The sequence below is a fragment of the Grus americana genome, chromosome 21 (assembly GCF_028858705.1).
Source record: "Grus americana isolate bGruAme1 chromosome 21, bGruAme1.mat, whole genome shotgun sequence".
In the NCBI taxonomy this organism is placed as follows: domain Eukaryota; kingdom Metazoa; phylum Chordata; class Aves; order Gruiformes; family Gruidae; genus Grus; species Grus americana.
The window spans coordinates 5,050,105-5,069,161 of NC_072872.1; the positions used below are offsets into that span (position 1 = coordinate 5,050,105).

The following is a 19,057-nucleotide window of genomic DNA, read 5'->3' on the forward strand; positions in this document are numbered from 1 at the left end:
TGATTGTTACTTAGCCAATGATAACACAGAAGACACCTGGATGGAGAAAAAACTTGGCTTAATTCTCTTTTCCCCTTTTGGCTACTCTGATTTTTTTCAGAAAAAGTTGGATCAACTTGGTAGGTGAGGCGATAGTTTTTATTGGCCTAAGAAGTTCAGAATGCTTTAAGACTGCAGGGTTTTCTTTCCATAACAAATGCTTCATCTCTGTGTTCTAAATATAAATAGTTAAGCTAAACGGAGTGCTGTGTTGAATTCTGTGTTTTGTTTTGGTTTTTTTTTAAGCAAATGAGATAAGGACATAAGGATTGCATTTTCCTTATCCTGAAAGAAAGTACTTTTTCACTGCACTTGATAAAATGGAATGCCTTTGAAGTACTAATTGGTACGGTGGGTGGTGTAACTTTTTTTAGGGATGTTTAATCGTGTTTTAAGATAGCGACAGGAGACCTGCTTGGCCACTTTGTTTCCTGAGGAAGAAACCAGCTCTGCTTTGTTTTGCGATTGGTCTTGAGCTCCTCTGGAGTGCATGTGGCTTTGCGCTGCATGGGGCATTGTGTGCCTGGCTGGCCTCCTTGCAGCCATATGGGGCTGCTTTAGTTGTACGGGAGTGAAAATGGCAGTTGACAAGGCGACTTATTTGGTTTTTTAACTTAACGTTACCGTTAGGCGTGAAGTAGAGGAAAGTGGAGAACAGAAATCTAGTGAAGTGGAGTTTCGGATGCCCCACCGATATGTTTCTTCTGGGAACTCAGCTTAGAGTAAACTGGGTTTAAAAACCTACAGACGAACGCTATTCCAATGTAAAGCCGTTAATCTGCAGGCAATTAGTTCCAGACGTGCAACCAACTCTGCATTTTTGTCAGTTTTTGTTCTTACAGGCAATCGCATTTTTGAATCCTTCTGCCTAGTGAGTATCACAAGACAGACCTTTTAGATGCTTACCAGCAAGTTGAGAATTGTGTAGGAGCAGCATTTAAAAGCGTTTATTTGTTTTTCCAACCCTGTAATTTAGTAGTGTTTAAACTATTTTATAAAGATCTCTGGGACCAGTGAAAGATGGTTTTGAGTCTGAGCACTTGAGTGCTTATTGTACTCTGGCAGGCTGGGTGCTTGGCAGGCAGTTCTTGAAATGTTATTTGATCTGGCTGCACGATAGAATTGACTAGGATTACACCATTCCCCCCCGGTTGTTTCAAAGTGATGCGTCAGCGAGTGGTGTTCAATAGCGTATTTTAAGACTCAAACTGCATGTATTCGCTTTAAACATATTTCCAGAGAAAGGCAGTTAAGGATTTGTCTTGTTTTGCGGTTAGGATTTATGAATTGAGGCAAGGGCTGACGTAATCTATCCTACCACTTCCTTTGTGCGCGTTTTATAGTTGATAGTGCTTTGTTTTACTTAAAATAGCCAGGACTGTTTCTTTAATACTTTTCTGTCTCCTTTATGCTGTGGCCTTCAGTATAAGCGGACAAGTTGTTAAAGTTGTATGTGATCATGCCTCTTTGAGCAAATGGTTCCTTCCTTTTGTCACTAAGGTTCAGTGAATTGCTTGTATGCTAAGTAGATGAGACTTTAATTTTAATTAACATAATGATGTCTACAGCTGTTCTGTCAGAATGCATCGAATGTCTTTGCAATTTTACTAGAGGTTGTAGAGAATCTCTTGGTCTCTCCCTCAACCTCTCTTTTGCTTACTTTTATTTATGTAAAGGTGACAAGATGGGGCTTTTGTTTCCTGATGTGAGTGGTTAATAGCTCATCTGCGAGAGCTTTGTTTTGATTTTTGTGCGTGGGAAAGAAAATAAGCTACTGTTAAACTAATCCTAGACCTCCTTGGGTTTTTTTGGGTTGAAGGGGGGTTGTGCTGCTTATTGTTTTGCTTAAGAGCAGCTAGAAGGAACTCCTAACTTCCTAATTTTACAGTCAGTGGTGTGGTGTCGTTTGTTTTCTTTTCTCTTTTTTTTTCTTTCCTGGTGTAACATGAATGAGTTCCTGCTATAGTGATTGACCTATGGGTAGGTAAAGCACTTAAAGGGTGATTGTTTCTACGCTTTAAAAGTGGTGGGATTTTTTTTTCCCAGACAGTAAGTACAATGTCATTCCTTTCTGACACCTGAGAGAGTCTTCATACTGCTGAAATTTTGATTTAATGGCCCAAACTTCAGCAGGTGAAAAATATTCAGGTCTCCATAAACTCAGTGGAGTTACTTCAGCATCAACTGCAAGTACAGCTCATAGTCCAAAAATCCCATACCGAGGACCTAAATTAACTACTTGGTAGCATTTGGTGCAGTTGAGGTTTATAGGCAGAAGAATAACTTAAGTAATTTTCTGCTTCATCTTGGTAATGAGGTGCTGCAGATTTTTAGGAAGATTGTATCTTGCAGAGATGCATTGTATTCTTTAATGCATGTACAACTTTATAGAGCTGGCTCTGGATGTTAGGTCAGTGTGCATTTGTTAATATTTCCTTGGTCTGGGACATTTTCAGGTGATGTAGAGAGATTGTGCTGAGACTGTGTATGCTGAATTAGGAGTAAAACCAGTTTGTAAACCACTGAAAATCAGTATTTCTGTAACTTGTTGATATATACGGATAACATGATATTTCACCTGAGATCCAGTTACTGGTAAAAAAAAAAACAAACCAAAACAACTAACCAACAAAACCCAAAACCAATTATGAAGGCAGAGTGTAGAAATAAACATCATGTGTTGAAATTATCATGCAATGCTGTTTTGGCCAAGTGATTTTCAAATTAAGGCTATTTCTTTGCAGCATTAGCCTATGCTCTGACAGATGAACAGATTAAAACGTGATGACTGGAGTTGTTACAGCCCCCAGCTGTTGGCCTTACCCTTCTGGTAGCCATTGTTACCCCAGTCTGCAACGTGGGGGTATCTAAATCATGAGTGAAACTTGGTTTTGAACTGCCACTGTTCTCAGCCAGACATGTCTAGTTAAACAAATTCTAATTCTACTTTAGCTGAATGCACCAGGCAGAAAACAAAAGCAACTCAGGGGTAAGTTGCAACTGCACCTGAGAGTTCTTTCTTAGGGATGTGATAGTTGTTGGGGACTTGGCTCCGTAGCCAAGAGGTTCAGAAAATTGGATAGAACTAGCAGCGTTTTCTAGGTGTTTGGAAGCAGAGATTCCATATAGCCTGTGGTGTTTGATGCAAATGCTGGGTACTTTCATCTCTATAAAGGCTTTGAGTATTTGACTGCTGTACTAAAGTGCTCGCTTACTGATGTGATTGGGTCAGTCAACAAGCCTGCATGTTAGTTTTATTAATTTGTGAGCCGTGATGTCTTTGCTTTAAAATACTTTTTTTTTCATTTTGAACCTTGGATACTTAAAGTGTAAGACTCAGATCAGTAAATGACTTAAAAGAAAGCTGAGTAGCTCTATTCTGCATTTTAAGGGTAAATAAGAGAAATGGTATTTTAATCACTGTAGTCCTAGAGTAGGAAGCTACCTGATACTCTGATGTGAATCTCTTATATCGATAGTCAATTGCGTGAACCTTTAAGTTTAAAGTTTTTCATCTTTGTTTACAGAACACTGAACATTGTTTTAGAAATAGGTCTGTGGAAGGGGTGGCAGAAGTGGCTTTGGTGTATGAGTGAAGGTTCTTCCAGTTTTCTGGTCTTGTGCATCACTGAGCTGCATGTAGTGTGGATATAAACACTTGATGTAAGGAAGATTCCCAGCTAAGATGGTCAGGCCTTTTCTTGGAGTAATTTACTAGTCAATAACATGTAGATTAGCAGGCGAATATTTTCTGATATGTGTAAAATAAGATGATTTCAGAAGAGGCGTTTTAGGGAAGAAGGGCTGTGTCAGGGAAACTGGAGTTGTGGTTGGCATAGTTCAAACTGTCATGTCAACTTGCTGAGCCTTGCTCTTTAACTGTTTCTCATGTTGGTGTATTTCTTGCAGAACAAATTTCTCTCCTACTAAAGAAAGCAAAAGCCTATAATGATGTAACACTCTGAATTAAGTAATAAAGGATAGGACTCATGAAAAACTTCCTATAAGCTAGCTTTCTGTTTATGAAAAATACTGTGAGTCATCTTTAAATGGATCAGAGGGAAATCTGGTTTTTATACTTCAACTGTCTTAATGGAGGTGAGATTCTTTCCAGAAGAATGGGCAAAAATAATATTTATTCTAAGTTTGCCTGGGGTAGTGGTTTGAGTTGTGACCTTTGGATACAAAGTGAGAACAAATAGTGTTGAAAAGTGTAAATGATTAAAACAAGCTGGCCTTCTTTAGGAAACTTTTTTGTCAAGTTTTGCCAAGAAAAGGTCTTGGTGATTGGATAAACATTTTACTACTGGAATAAATAGTATTTGATGGTGATGCTTAGTTTTTCATATAACCACGTTTTATTTTATTTTTCTGAATATAATGGTGGGTTTGGAATTCAGCCTTTTTCTAATGTTAACAAAGGCACAGAAGAAATGGTGGCTGTAAATTTAGGATTAACAATGTAGCCGTATGCTTTCTCTTGGGAAGTAATGGCAAATTTCGAAAGTGAATTTGCTTTGATTAGTCTTCTCTGAAATGGATATAACTTTCATATAAGGTGGCAATACAGTGTGAAATAACACATCTGGAATGTATTAGTATCAGTTCCTAAAAGTTAGATTTTTCCAGTCTCTTTTGTTATTGATGAACTGGGTGTGAAAAGCTGCATGATAGGTAAACGTTTATTAAAACCAACCAATCTTGGTATAGATAAATCGCTGCTTCTGAAACACCAATTTTGTACATGTAATAAATTTCGTCTTAGGTGCTGATTTGAATTTTCTTGAAACTGGCAATTAAAAAAACTTTGATTTTGACAGTGTTTTCTTTGTGAATTTGCCTCTGTAGAGATCAAAATGACTTGTTTTTCAAATAAAGCTGAATTTTTGTTTCGGCAGCATCTGGGGTCTGATAAGCTGTTATTCTGTTTAGATATTTAAAATTAAAAGCATTTAGTAGTTTGAACATTATTGTCAGACTTTGTATTAATGTTATTTTAGAAGATCAGGGTCTCCGTTTTGATCATTGTTATTGGGAACTGGAGAAAGTGCAGAGAGTTTAGCCATTACATTGGATATTTTAATCCATAGTTCTGTAATCTCTATTCTTGTTCATCTAGCTAGTAAAATGACGGCAGTAAAAAGTTGTAAAACTTAAAAATGACGTTGCTATAGGTTCTTTACTGGGGAGGTTTCAGCCCGTTAATCTAATCAGTCTACAAAATCAACATATTTACCTAAACCAGGACCAATATGTTACTTCCTCTGACTGTGGGAAGGTCACAGCCTTTCTGGGTTTGCCAGTGCCCTGCCCTTATATTGCTTGGAAAACTGTAGAAACCCAGCAGAGAGTAGTAGGTATTTTAACCCAAGCACAAGTTGGATCTGGGAACTTAGTTATTTGTGTTGTTTTCATGTTGTAAAGTGTCTTGGATTTAGTCAGTGACTGATGACTAAACGTGGCCTCAGCAGGTTGTTAAATTACAAGACAATATAAAAATGACTGAGCCATAATTTAAGAGTTAATACAATTCAAGCACTTAAGGTTGGGGACTTTTTCTTTTAAAATTTGACATAGTAACAGATCCCTATAGAATTTACTCTTCCAAGCAGTCAAAACACACTGTATTTGCTCCATTTCCTATTGAAATCTAACAAAGGAGCCAAAAATCAGATTTCCCTTTCCTGATAATAAAGCTATTCCTTTGAGATTAGAGCTGGGAATGATTATTTTTTTATATATATATATATAAATTTTATATATATATCAGTTCCTGCTTATTAATGGAATGTTTTTAGGTAATCTTGTATGCTGGTTTATATGAGAGTATGTGAGGAACAACATCTCTAACCTGCATGTTTAATATTAGACTATTGTAATTGGCTTTAAGTTGGAGTCCTACCCTGTGTAGTTAAGACTGGTATAAAAGAGTTAAGAGCAGCCCAAGGTTATTAGATCATTTGGAAACTGATTACCCTTTCACAGTGTAATAAAGTAATTATGAATAGTGTATGAAAATTGGTTGCAGTCTGTTTCAACATTATGACTGCCTGTCTTTAAAAGAAATTGCATTGTCCTCTTTTGTGTTGATCTTATAATTTGCATATTCAAAGCATCTTAGATATTTGCCACTTCCAGCTGTAAATGCTAAGTAGCATTTAAAAAAGCAAATTATGCCATCTGTTTTTGTATAGTTTTTCTGTGAGGTTTTTCAGTTCTTGATAATATTTCACCTTGGGTCTGTTCTCTGTACAATAGTACATGCCACTTGCTAAAGGAATTTGAAGTATGTTCTGGTCTAAACTGAAAGAACTCTTTCATGAATGGGTGTAGTAGTTGCAACTTCATCTGTTTGGGGGGTATAGGTCTGCAGCCCTGACATGAGAAAAGGTGGTGTTTGGAAAGAAACAGTCATGATGCTGTATTTTTAACTCAAGTTAAAATGCTCCAGTACATGGGGAATAGCAATGTGAATTTTTAAGATTTAAAAAAATAAATTAACTTTTAGCCTAACTCGACGTTGTGCACAAATGCAATCTGTGGTTTTGAGTGATACAGTTTGTGACTAAAATATTGTTCATGTGAAAAATAAGTATAGCTATGATGGCTAAATCACAACTAGGAACGGTTTACCTTGGGACTGTTTCACTTGTGCTTCCTTTAGAAGTCCCCTCCCTACTGGAAGGATGGTTTAGCTGCTTGTGAGGCAGTTGCTGATTTACTGGAACTGAGCAGCATGCCCTGATTACAGGTACCGCTTTGGGTTTTCTTCCAGCAAGGTGATAATGAGGATGGACAGGTGCCAGTAGTAACCTCCTGTACCTGTCCTTTTGTCTGCTGGTACTTCAGAGTCAGAGTCTGGATTTGAGGGACTAATTATCCAAAGTTTGCCTGAGAAAGTATAGTTGGTCAGAGCAGTTCTTGTGGATTTTTAAAGCATGGAGTCAGTAATATAAATTAGAATGAAGCTAAAGATGTACATGCTGAACTTTAGAGTTTGACTTTAACAAATGCTGCTGTATAAAGTTGTATTTTTGGCATAAAGTTTTATTGAATCCGTGCTTTTGGCTGAGTGCTTTTCTTCTGAGGACATACTATGGTATCTGAGATGCCAAAGGTAAATATAACTATCCTGTTTTGTTACAGTCGTGTGGGAGTTCTACAGTGGCGTAGGATTTCAGGAGTGCTACAAAATTTCCGACAGAAAAATCTTTGCTCGGTAGACGTCTCTGAGCTCATTTTGAACAAAGAGAACTGTTGTTGGAGATAAATAATAAGCATTGTATGTCAGGTTAATAACATTCTGAGGTCATTCTCTACTCTGAAACCCATGCTGCGATGTGTAGCGTGAAGTTGCTGTGGGTGTCACGAGAGAGCTGCGAGAGGCTGCCAGCCTCAGCTGGGGGATGCTGGCTGCCACGTTCTCCTTGGTGCGGCGGTGGTGGCAGGAGCACCGCAGCTGGATTTCAGTGCAAAGCCCTCTGGCGCGGCAGAAGTGGAAGCATAACGCAGGTATGACGGCATCTCCGCCCGTGGAAATACACGTAAGCTATGTTGAAGTGGTGTGAACAGACTCTCGGACGCTGGGGCGATGCCACGACTTTAAGCTAAATTGGTATGTTAGGTTTCTGTCATAGGCTTTTTCATAGTTGAAAAATCAAGTCCTTACCAGGCTGCTTCAGAAGAATAAAAAGCTAGAGTACCCTGCACAGAAGGCTGCCTTTTCTGTGTTCCTACATCTTTAAGGTTCCTAAAGACAGCTGATGCAGCTGAAATACCTGTTTGAAATATTAAACTAAGCATGAGATTCTGCAGTGTGGTTTTTCGCATTGCTGTTCTGGATATCTTGGAGTTCAAGGAAACTCCAACCAGGCCAGACGTGCTTCATACGCACTGGTGTCGTTTTCTTCAAAACTGACATTTTAATGCAGTTTGAACATTTGAAATACACCAGTAGCTTAAGTTTGTTTTGAGTTTGCTTCCATGGAAGTTCTGAAGTATGTTAACTCTTCTTGTTTAGCAAATAAACAAGTGATTGAGTCCCAAAGATAATTATGTGGCTAGATGATGAATAATAGAAACTTTCCCCATGATTATCTTTAGGACATGTTTGAAATGTTTCCTGCCTCTTACAGCCTAAACTGTACATGTGACAGCTTCAACTTATTTTTGTTTGGAAGCATTGGCCTTAATACGTGAGGAAAACAGTGGCTGTGTGTTTTGTTTAGAATGAAATATGATTTTTTTTCTCAGAACTCTTGCTATGGTTTTTGCTTTGTTGGGGGGGGGGGGGTATGTGGTGTGTGGTTGGTTTTTTGGGTTTTGGTTTGGTGTATTCCCCACCCCCAAAAAAAAGACTATTACTTTGTGGGAGTTTTAAAAAAAACTCTGAACAGTGTGAGTGAAGCTATACCCATATAGGAAGTAATGGACAAAGAAATAATACGCACAGCGCTAGTGAAAAATCATGAAAAGGTTTTAACTTTGCTATTGGGCTGAGAGCTCAAAAAATATCCTTCTGTAGGATTTATTTTGTTATTTCTTGGCCCTATCAGTGCCATTTCATACTATAAAATGCTATACATCAGAATTTATTTCATATTCTGAATAAAAAAATCTACATAATTGTTTCGAAATATCATTTATACCAAAGTTCGTTCTGATTCACAGGCCAGATCATAATTCAGCATGTGTTAAGAACTAGTCAGCAAGTAATAAATCTCACAGTAGCTGTATATGTTATCTCATGGGAGAGGCTGCAGGACTGTAGGAGAAAACAGGCTAATCCCTGAAGTCTTGGATGGATTTAATTAGGTCCCAGTTGCTTGGGTAACTGGCACTTGGTGAATTTTCTTCTGTAGTATTTTGAAAGTAGCTCTTAAGTCAGCTCCTGATGAGGTTAGTGTTTCAGGGGAAGACTTTGTGACACGACATCCTTCTAAACTCCTGCTTGTTGAGTTGTTGAATGCTCGTGTGCAGTGAACGATGGAAACTTCATAGACGAGAATCTTGAGAGGTATGCTTTTATGTGTAAAACTTTATTGCATCGTATTTATAACCGATACTGTAATTTGTTTTGCTGCCTTTGGTTGCTGAAGGATCACCCCAGGTTTTTATTTGAAAGAACAAGCAAAATACGGTTAGTAATCCTAGTTTATGTTACTGTGGGAATAAAGAAGGTCTTAAAAGATGTGCCTTGGTCACAGATTGATTAAACACTGCTCTGAACAGTTTATGGTGCTCAGCTTAGCCTAGTGTCTTGTCCGCTATAGACTGTAAGCAGTTTTAGTAATCTTTTAATGTTGTTTCAGAGCTGTTACTGGTGTCTAACCATTACACTTTACCTTGAAAATAGGAATTTCATACTGCTTCATTTAGGAAAAATAACCTCTATTTTGAAGGTATTTTTGGTATGACACGTGGCTTGTGTGGTCTGAACTTGCATGTTGTGGTATTAGCATGTAATTATGAACACTAAGGAGATTTTTCTTTTTTTACTTCATGTGCTCATTTTTCTCTTAAATGTTTCCGATTTCTTATTTTTGTGAGACTGAATCATTCAGTACACAAAGGATGAGTAGTCCTGGATTTAAGGAGGGCAAGACGCAGGTACTGTGACAAAAGTTTGATTTTTGTGGCCCTCTGCCATCTCCTGATTACTACTGGTGGCAAATGATGCTCTGTGGTGGTACTGCAATGTGAGTGAGGCCACCCAATTTCATGTGTGGCTTAATGATCGTTTGCATTGCTTGTTCTACATCCAAGGGCTTACGGTCTAATTTTGCAACATTGTTCTTAGCAGCCTACAAGATCAGACCTAAATACATTAATACAACGATATTGCCTCATTTTGTTACATGAGATGCCATTACTTTAGTCACACAGTAGTGAAGACTATCTACTGAGAGTACTAGAGGTAGAAATTATATTGATGTCCAAAGTGTGACCAAAGTCAGGAGTTATTTCATGCAGTGTTAAAATACTTCCTCTTGGTTTAGATTAGAAGCAGGCTAATCACTTGGAGCATATCTTAATGTTTTCTTCCTCTTCTCATGAAAGACGCAGTCAGTTATGAAGTCCCTTTCCAACGGGTTCATTAGCAGCAGCCAGCAGATTACTGATCGAGTCGTTCTTGTAGCAGAGAGAGACTACCTGAAACCTGACGTATCGCGTTGAAACACCTGACGTGTGACACCTCTGAACTGGGCCTGGTTTTCAAAAATAGTGCTTCAAATCTAATGAGAAATGCAATTTGTTGCTGCCTGGGAGCAGTAGTGTGGCTACAAAGAAGGTGAATTTTTCTGTTATCTTTGGTAGTATGTATGTTTTTTATTGTTATTATAATAATAATTATTATTATTAAAAGAAAGCTCACTGACTTCCAGAAAAGTGAACCAGACTTAAGGGAATATACTTACAGAAGCTTGTGTGGTGGATGCCACTGAGCAAATGAGAAATCTGGTACTCGTGTAGTAGGGAAACTGGCAGGAAGAGTGTGTGGGTGAGTTCCCTGGGCTGTTGAACGTGGTCTAAATATGGTCTGTGTTTGCCTACGTGAACTCGTGAAGAACTTTCCAGCGTTGCAGATGGTGCTAGCTGTAGGAACTGAGCAGGACTGCTATTGTTTCCTTGCTGTGGTTTGCTAGGATGAACTGAGCTCTGTGGTGGTTATTTTAGCAACCAGTGCATTAAAATAAACGCAGATGAGATTGGATGCTACTTTGTAGCAATGAAAGGTTTTCTACTGGGCAGAAAAATACATAATAAAGAATCTGAAAGCTTTGCAAATTCTCAGTTATTGAGCCATAATCAGTTTGTTTAATGCAGTCTGTAGTTCCGTGAGGCATTCCTGCTAACCACTGCGTCTCTGGAGTATACAGAGTGTAGTGAACTAACCTCAAGGCTTTGAAACCCTGTGGAAAAGCAGGTTTGGAAGCCAGCCAACCTTTAGAATAGCCTGCTTGTGTCAATTTTGATGTTTTACAAATATAACTAAAATAACCTTATTGTGGTCTTCCTTAAATTAATAAATAAAGGCTAATCTTGGTGTCAGTAGAGAATTCTACCTGTTCTCTCACTCTTGTAGATGCATATTGTGTACAGTGCTTTGATTGTAACTGGTTGAGTTGTACTAGGAGAGTTGTAGAAGTTGTTACTTGGTGCTGGAGCAAATGTTCCTGCTTTCCTAACTTACAAAAATAATTAAAAATGACTATAGATAATAGTTTTTTGTTTATTAATCTGTTCTGCTTTGTAATCCTGTGTGCTAAGATAACCTATATAATATAATTTTCCTTGCTATTTGTCAAGAAAAACAAGTCTGTGGGATTTGTACAATTTCTCTCTTGTGTTTAAAAACTTATGACATCAAGAGATGGAATATTTCTGAATTACCTGTTCACTGCCACTTGTTCACCAGCTAAGACTGAACATGTAGGGTATGGTATAGGAACAAGCTATCCCTTTCTGATTAAAATGAAGTATTACAATTGCACAATATTACACGATGAACAAGGGAATCGTGCCTTAATATTATGTGTTAATTTAAGCCCTTAGTGTTTGAAGAGGCAGGAAGATAGTCAGGGACTCTGGATAGTAACAAATTCTGCTGTGATATCCCTGTGTGCATAAGCAGTGTAGATTTTATTTCATAGGGGTTTTTTTTCCTTAGTGTGGTTGAGATGAAGTTGAGGAGAATGTATGTTTTATTTCTATGAGTACAGTCTGGAGACAGGTTATTGCAGGTCTCCCGGAGTCTGAGCGTGACCTCAGGCGAGCTGGATGTATTTGTGGATGTCTGAAAGACACCTAGCTCTGTTTTGGGGATGAAAATATGTTGGAAGTCAAATGCCACTATTGACAGCTTTGGTTTTCTATCACTTAAGGTCGTGCAAGAGATCATATGATCTTGAAATCTTTAGCAAGAACACAGAAAGATAATTAGCTGTTGTGTAGGTTTACTGCAAACATATTTAAACAGTACACCTTGCTCTCACAACTTTTTTGCTTGCGCTTAGTCTTTTTTGCACACAGTATTGTATATGTTTGCTTTTTGAACAATATTCCTGCTGCCTCATAGCAGAACCTGCTTGTGTAGCCGAAGAGTAAAGATCAAAGGTCATACTTCCACTGGTAAGGTTTTACTACTTTACTAAGTAGTTGGTACTGTTTTCCGTAAATGCAATAAAGGAAGTGAGCTGTAATTTAATACATTTCAGTTGTTAAGTATCATGAAGAATATGCTGACCGTTTGCTGTAGACAGTCTATAATATGAGACAGATCAAGCCTGCATTTCACGCATGAATAAGCACACTTAATCTCCTGATTACAACAGTGCTGCTGTACTGGGAAGAGAGGCTTTGTAGGAAAGAAAACTCTGACGTCTGCTCTGTCATTAACCAAAATAAGCTGCTCCTCAGAGAAAACGAGACCAATGTCTGAAATTAAAGACACTTGCTCTAGACAGAAATATCATCTGTCTTGATGCTTAATGTAAAAAGTATTTTAAAACAGTGGACAACAACAACAGGAAAATCCTGTTAATAGCTATTGCTCGTTCTGATAATGCCGTACTATTTTTTTCCCCCTTTGTCGTAGGAGTGAAAGCAGAATTTCTTTGTTTCCACTGTTGTGGAATTTTATGGAGCACTTAAGTGGCATAGCTTTAGTTAGTCCTGTAGATGGTCTCTGCAACACTCAGGATGCTGCTTTCTTCAGAGAGAAATTGCTTTAATTATAGCTCCATTTCAGTGGAAATGTCTGGTCTGTCAGCTCATCATAGGAGCCCACCCTGCAGTTATTCTTCCATTTTGAATAGTTCAAATGCACAGGCGGTTGTATGGAGTTAAATAAAACAGTTAATGTGGCCGAAGACCAGAGTTTTTGCCTTTGCTGCTCAAAGGGGTTTTCCAAAAATAACCGGATCTATTTTTCGTTTGGGTGATTTAAATGAAAATATTTTGGAGGCTTTCTAGAAGATGAAAGGATTGCGAGAGGACAGCTGAGTGTTCAGCCATTTAAAAATGAAACATCCAATGGAGAAAAGCATAGCTATATCCATATACATATAGGGAATGACAGTTTGGTAGATATTTGTAGATATTACAGAGATGGAGGTACCAAAATAAAATTTAAAATGGAAACTGAAATTAGTTGTAAGTGGGTACAGTTCTAGATGTAGTTACAGTTGCAGTTGCCTGTAAAGCAGCAATGGTCTCATTCTAATAAACACACACAAATTAATGTTTTCAGTATTATGCAAAACTAATTTCTGTCTTAAAATTAGTGACTTCACAGGAGGGCATAGGTATGTCATGTACTGGTAACTTTGTCCTGTGTTCTTTAAAATGGGAGGTATTGTAAAATGGACAAATGATTCAGTTTCATGGAAGTATTCTTTAATGTTACTACAGGATTCTGTTGTGTACCAGGAATTTCTCTTTATGCTTTGATTTCTTTGTTGGTGTTTTCTTGGTCTGAATTTACAGCATTTGGGAATGTTTATATTTTACCTACTTTAGTAAACATACTACAGATTTTTTTGCCACAGGCTTGCTTGTCAAGAAATCCATATGCACGTTTTCAAGGTTTACCCTTTTTGCTTCGGAAAGTCTGTCGTCTTTTTTCTGAAACCTCTGTCAGCAAAGGAATTTTTTTCCAATACTTGATGATTTATCAGGAGAAAGTGTAATTTATTTGTTGGTGTACAGATGGTCCCATGGCTAGTCTGTGGTGGTGATGGTGGAATGATTGCCGTTGTTTTAGGTTCTCCACCCTAATCTCACTTTTTGTCTCTTATCCGTGTTTTGTTGGCAGAATAGTTATCCTGCAAATCCAGTTCTGGCTTGGTATCGTTGCTGGAAGGAAAGCAAAGCAATTGTGCCTGATAAAAGTAGAATCTGTTCAAAATAATCTGCTGTATATCATAACAAGTTCTTGTTTAACTTTTTTCCTGTTTCAAATGTTGTTAAGCAACCTTATAATGCAGATGTTTTCTCGGCTCCAAATGACATTAAATTCCCTAGGTAATAGTTCTTGCTACAGTAGCAGCTCTTTACAGGTCCCTTGGGCCTTTTCTCCCCTAACAGCCTTTTAAAGTGAGGGAGCTATGTTGCATTATGTGGACATTTTAAAAAGTCCTATTTTTTTTAATGGTGTTATGGGATGACTACTTTACATTGTTCAGACCTGTATTGTAGTAATCATTTACATTAGCTGGAATGACTTTAGAGAAAAAGTAGTAAATACATGGCTTTGTATCATGTCTGTGGATCACTTTTTGTTCCCCTGTGTTATGACTGTGGAGACCATTAAAGCCCCTTTTAAAATGACTAGAGGAGTTCTAAGCATCATAGTTGAACGGAGTGGATCAATTTAGTGGGCTGGGATCAGAATTTTTGTACTCTAGTCATAGTTCTGTGTCTTGGTTGCTCTCTGGTTTTGAAGTGGCCACCTAGCCACTCAGCCCTTAAGCTTCTTGGTATGCGTGAGAGATGAGGGGGCGTAGGATTTTGGAGGGGCTGTCCTCAATGTTTTATGGATCACAGCACGGTGAATGAGGGCTGAGCTCTTCAGCTGGTGACCAAACCAACAGCTTCGTATCAAAATGTGTGCAGGCAGCTCCAGTGTCCCTGCTGTCTCTTAGATTCCTCACCAAACAGTAATAGAGGGAATAGAAGGTATGGCTAATTTATCTGTTAAAATTGGGAAGTCTTTTTGAGAGTACAGAAACTTTCTAAGACTGTATTGATTTTATGTTTTTCACGTGGAGAGAAATTGTGACTTATTTGGAATTACATTTATGGAAGCCTATGTGTAAAACTGTCTAAAAGCAGGTGTTGTCAGAAAGCTTTTCTCAGATCACTACTGTAAATGTTACATAAATTGCCTGATCATTTTTGGAGGAGGTAGGAGCTGATATGTTTGTGCCAAATACTGTCTCTGGACATTGGTCTACTCTGTGGTCAAAGCTGACTGTCTTGTGAAATTTTGTTCTTAGTACTTATTGAATTTATGACCTCTTGCAGGGAGATAGTTGTTCTACCTGTCCTATGCCAATTAGAATATGACAGCCAAAGTGAAATGTCATTTTCCTCTCTTAGATCCTGACACTCCAATCTTTAAAAATCCTCACAATTCCCAGGTAAACCTGGCTGTTTTCTGAGGAAAGATTTAAAGATACCAGAAACATGCTTGAGTAAAACCAAATTAAACATGTTCCTTCTCTGAAATTGTAACTCAGATGTGCCAAATAGCTTGCAACTTTCTGTTGATAAATGCGGAAGTAAATTTTTTTTTTTTGCCTTGTGAAATCTTGCTTTGCTGCTGTTCTCCTGTTCCTTTAAGTTTTGTAGCATCAACGTTGTGTTGAAGAGAGGGACTTAAGATCTTATCTAAGCTGTCATCCTGCATAGCTCATCTGTCAAACAGACCCTCGACCTGGATTTCAGAATGATGCCATAATATCCCAAGTCAGAGCATATCGGTGTGAAGGTGGAATGTGCAGTGGGGGAGTGCTGATATGCAGCATTATTCGGACTGTGATTTAAAAACTGACAGCTGTGAGCATAGCTGGTGTAAGGCATGGCTCAGAAATACAAGATCTCTTGTTTTTGTTTTCTCAGGTCAAGTTGGGTAAATAATAGGGGGGAAAAAAGGTCACTGTCTGTCATGAGAAACACCTTGAATTGTCTGCCTTTATTCAAGTGATGATTGTGTCTCAGCTGTGAGAGATGCTGATGAAGTCAGTGCCTGTTTGTTTCTCTGCACACCAACTTCTTGAACTGTTTGGGGATGATTAGCAGAGAGCAGTTCAAAGTGAACAAACATGCTTTTAATTGCATGCACTTAGAGAGCTTACAAGACCTGTGGACTGTAAATGTGTAACTCATAATGACCATTACTGGCTGAAGTGTTCCAGTGCTCTATTTATGTTATAAACTCAAAATGCCAGTGAAGGAGATAAGACAACTGATAAGAGGCATATAATTCATTGGAGAGACTCGTAAGAGCTTTTTAAAAGACTTTCAGCAAACTTGCATCCAGAGGGTCGCAGACTAGTCCCATGAGCATTAAGAACAGGCAGCGAACCCCTTTAACACCCACTCAGCTGTAAAGCTGGTAAGGCACCAACTAGATTGGCACAGTCCTCAGAGGAGAGTCATAAGGTGCACGAGAACAGAGGAAGAAAATTAATATTTTTACTGACCAGTGCATTAGTGTTGTAGGAAAAAAGTTTGTGTGTGTATATGTATGCGTGAGAACTTTGGAAGCCAATTATCCTCTAAAGCTTGCAGAAAACTTAGAGGATGAACCCTAAAGGAATAAAAGGCTCATCATATTTACCTTCGTTCAGAAATCTCAAAGCTTTACAAATGCTTTTTAAGATTTCTTAAAGTTCTGCAGCAGGTACAGCAAGTCTGTGTAAGTTGGTTGTATTTTCTTTTCCTGTTTGGCATTAGAACGTGATTTGAATTGGCGTGTCTGTGTTCACATTCATAACCAGGTCTGTCTTAACTTTTGAAACCACTTCCAGATTGTTTTCTCAAACTATTAACTGACCCTTCTTCAGCATCCTAAAAAAACCAACCAACCAAAAGTCACTGTGCACTGCGTCAGAAGCATTCTAATTGAAATAACTTCTTTCAACTCCATCCCTGCCAGGCTTTCACTCTTGTTTTTCAGATGCAGGAGTAGTAATATTAAACCAATATTACGTTGAACACAGCACAACAGGTAGTAAAGACTGTATGAATCTCAGTTCTTCTGGCAGCTGTGCACTGTTGAAGAACAATCTAGTGTGATCTAAGTCTTGGGTTCTGTTGAAATACCAAGTCTAAAGGAACAGAAGGCCCAGTACTATCTGTGAAGTTCTGGTGTTGACAGGCGTGCAATTCTAAGTATGCTGCCAGGTAGGAGAGTTCTCTGCTGCTGCCTTCAGGATCTGTGTTCGTCTTCCTTTCCCTCCTGCTGGCAGGGAGAGATCTATGTTTAGGCTCTGTATGTGGCAGTTGATCAGAAAATACCGTAGGTAAACTCGGCAGGATCTGAATTGCAAAAGTTGGGGCAAGTATCTTTAGTAAAATCTCACTCCAAACGGTGTGAAATACAGTCCGAGTGTGATGGCATAAAGCCCTTACTGTATCTCTTTTTCCCCCTTTCTTTTCCTTCCTATGCTGGCTTCTCATTGAATTTGACTTCAGTTTGGATGCGTGATGTCATGCAGCTAGTAGGGCTGGCTCTCCACTTTGAGGCAATGACTGGATCGTGTGGGTGGGGAATGTTCTGAGGGGTATCCTGAATGAACTCTTCAAATACTTTGTCACTCTGAATATCTGCAACTTGCATTTTCAACAGCAAATGGAAGCTAGGGAAAGAATGTGGGAGAAAGTTGGTAACAGATGTTCTTTGTCTTTTCTGAAACTTAAAGTTTAAAGTTGTGTGGCTCCCCAGGCAGGCTGAGGCCATGCAGTTAATGAACTTTGTGGTAGAAGGTGGGATCTCTTGAAGGGTAAGCTGTATATGAAGCTACTCTTCTGTGTGTTTGAAGCAGGCATGTGTGTATTTGAACTACAGTGCTAGTGCTGCATTTTGATACCTGCAGTTTAACACTTCGTTCTTTCTGTTACAGCGGAGACTTCCTTTTCCTAACGTTGTCTTATTAGGGTTATTTTCCATAAATGATCTTGAAGGTTTTCTTAAAGCAGTTCTTCACACTGAGTATATGGGGGCTACTTAAGGACTGGGGTTTTTTTTCCTTTCTTTAATCCCATGCACTAAAACCAAATTAAAATTCTTCCCTGACATCAAAATTAGAAAAATTCTGTGGAAAGAACTCTAACAGTTGCAGTGTAACTTTAATCTGGCATTTGCTGAAAACAGTGCCTTTTTATCTTGCAATATGAGACTAAAAGCTTGCAGAAGAATGGTCCTGTTGAGTTTATTAGGACTGGTAACATGTGACCAAACAAATCTTGTTAAAAGATTTATCTGTCTGGCTTAAATAAGAAAAAGGAGCTCTTCTCCATATTTTTAGTTACCCTATGTACTTAGACGCCTTCCTGTTTCAGTCTCATAGCATTTCTGTTGGACTTGCTTTCATGTTATCTTTAAAACCTGACTCTTTAATACTAGTTAAGAGGTTTAAGTACTTAATGTGCAAAGAGGTGGTATGTATGCCTTTTGCTCTGATAATGATTTCCAGGTGTATAGATCGAATAACTGTGGAGCTATGTGTAATGGTTAACTGCAGTTTGCCCATCTTATTAACTCTCAGTGCCCAGATCTGACTATACTCATTTCTCATGGGAGGAGAAGTATCCTGCTTTCCTGACTTGCATGGGAGGATGTGAAGGTTTTGTGTCTGAACAAATGATGAAACTTTAATTTGAGCTAGATTTAAAATGCTGGGAAAAAACCTCAACCAGGTGAATATGGGGTTGAATGATCAGTTGAAAATAATGATTATGAAGTTCCACACTTCAGGTTTTTTAAATGAAGTTTAAAGGTTAAATCGTGTCTGCTCGATTTCTCATAAGATACTTTGGCAATAGCTTTTCTTAGATTGCATTTGAAAATACATGTGCAGATCTAATCATATTATTTGACATCTTTTGTTCTCTGTCTTTGGGAGTGGGACTGAGAAGGGTTTAGTGAGAGAGTCCAGTCTAACCCCTAGCTGCTTTTGGGTTTGACTAGAGAAGGACTAGTAACAAGATGTACGTATATCCTGTGTGCTGAAAGGTGGCTGGGACTTCTGTGTGCTCCTTTCTGGGGTAACGCTGCTCTCAAGTTATCTGTCAAATAGGAGAAAGATAAGGAGCAGCATTGCAGGGACTGTACCTGCAGTGTTTCTCTTTCCAGCTTCATTTGCACTGAAGTGTCAGAGGAGCCATCCTTGAGACTTGTCTGATGTTACAATTTATACTGTTCTGAGAAACTGTTGTGGGATACTAAACACCTTTTCCATATAAAAATACAGTGTTTGCAAGCACTTAATGTGCTTGGGATATCATACCG

General features: G+C 38.4%; 1 protein-coding gene across 5 annotated transcripts in view; it reads left to right on the forward strand.

Annotated features, from left to right (window-relative positions):
* Positions 1–19,057, forward strand: part of RERE (arginine-glutamic acid dipeptide repeats) — a 251,426-nt gene that overhangs the window by 50,995 nt on the left and 181,374 nt on the right. The window lies entirely within an intron of this gene.